Source organism: Tupaia chinensis, unplaced genomic scaffold (assembly GCF_000334495.1).
Source record: "Tupaia chinensis unplaced genomic scaffold, TupChi_1.0 Scaffold143654_1, whole genome shotgun sequence".
NCBI classification, from domain to species: Eukaryota; Metazoa; Chordata; class Mammalia; order Scandentia; family Tupaiidae; genus Tupaia; species Tupaia belangeri.
In genome coordinates, this window is record NW_006203502.1 from 188,473 (window position 1) to 190,269 (window position 1,797).

The following is a 1,797-nucleotide window of genomic DNA, read 5'->3' on the forward strand; positions in this document are numbered from 1 at the left end:
ATTTGCACATCAAAAAAAAATCACCTTAAACACAAGGTTGTGTCTCATAGGTTATCATCTAGAAGTTGGGAGTTTTGACTTTTACATTTAGGTATATAATCCATTTTGAACTTATTTTTGTGTAGATATAAGTTCTTTGTGTCTAGATTCAATTTTTTGACATGTGAACGTCCACTTGTTCCACAACCATTTGTTGAAAAATCTATTTTTACTAAAAAAAAAAAAAAAAAAAAGTGAATGGGGAGGAAGGAGAATCCAAATGTTTTACAATACAGCTTTATCAAATGAGTTAAGAGTAATATTAATTGCATTTAATGGAATATACTGTTAAATACTGAGTTTATGTAAAAAATATAATCAAACAGAACTAAAAACCATACTTAGCAAATAACACAAATGATTTTTAAAATCTAAGTTTGACTTAAACTCAGAGTCTTGTTGGTGGGGAATCTATATATTCAATGTGAGCAAGAAAAGAATGGGAAAATACATTCAAAGTGTTAAGTGAAAAACAGTTTCAACCGAGAATTCTATACCCAGAAAGATTATCCTTCATAAGGGAAAAAAGACAAAAACGTTCTCAGATAAACAAAACCTGAAAGAACTTACCAACACCAGATCAGCTCTCGAAGAAGTGCTGAAGGGAGTGTTATACCAGGAAAACACACAGATGTAAGAGTACAAAAAACAACCAAGAAAATGGCCAGCCTAATAGAGGGGACAAGTCTGGAGTTGAGTGTTAACTTCCAGAATTTTGATGGAAAGATCAGACCATAGTAACATTACAAATTCAATAGAAGAGTTCAGAAGTATTCACTCCCTACGCACTTCATAGGCCTGCTCAAGTTATACCCAAATTCTTTTTTTTTTAACCCAAATTCTTTAGCGAGGAAAAAAGACAACACATTTAATCCTAGATATATTCAGGAGAAGTTTAAAAATCATATGAATGGGTGCCAGGAGGTGACATGGTGCTTTAGGGCACTGGATTCCCACATGGCCGACTGTGATTTGAGTTCCAAGCCTGGCGGCTTGCTTTCTCACTTTCTCTCTCTCTCTCCATTCCTCTCTCTCTGGTCAAATTAAAATAAATGAATAAATAAAGATAAATAAAATAATTCTTTAAAAAAATCATACAAATGTTAGTATGCTTCAACACATTATGGAAATATATTTGGAGAGATAGAGTGTTCAATGTATATTGCATGGGCCACTTTAAATCAAAGGCATTATTATTTATTCCATTTTCAGATACTGTCATGGTCTCTCACATCTTATACAAGATATGGTCCTAGACCTGCGACTTTATTATCATCCCAAAGAAGATACAGATATTCATATGCATATTTATTTTAAAAGAATGTTTAAAAATTTTACTATAGGAGATCTGGCTACAACATGGAAGCATTTTCCTTTTCAAGATAATACATCTGCATGGAAGAAGGTAATTTCATTTACATTTAGCTTTTCCACAATAGCAAAATAAACTTCTTATATATTGCATTTAAACTGACAAAAAAAGTAATATGTAAAGTTCCATGTAATTTTTTTGTATTGTGACCAACCTCTTTAAACATATTCAGGATACACTGCTAATAATTTAAATATAATACAAATTGATCAGCTTAATTAGAAGTGTTATGCTGAATAATCTGTTAAACCAAACGTATGTTAAAACAGTGAGTAGAATTAACTACTAATAGTTAATTAGTAGTTAAAGGGATTTATAATATATCATTAAAATATGCATCAATTTTCTTGTTATTACTTCTTTTTTTTTTTTTTTTTTTTTTTGTT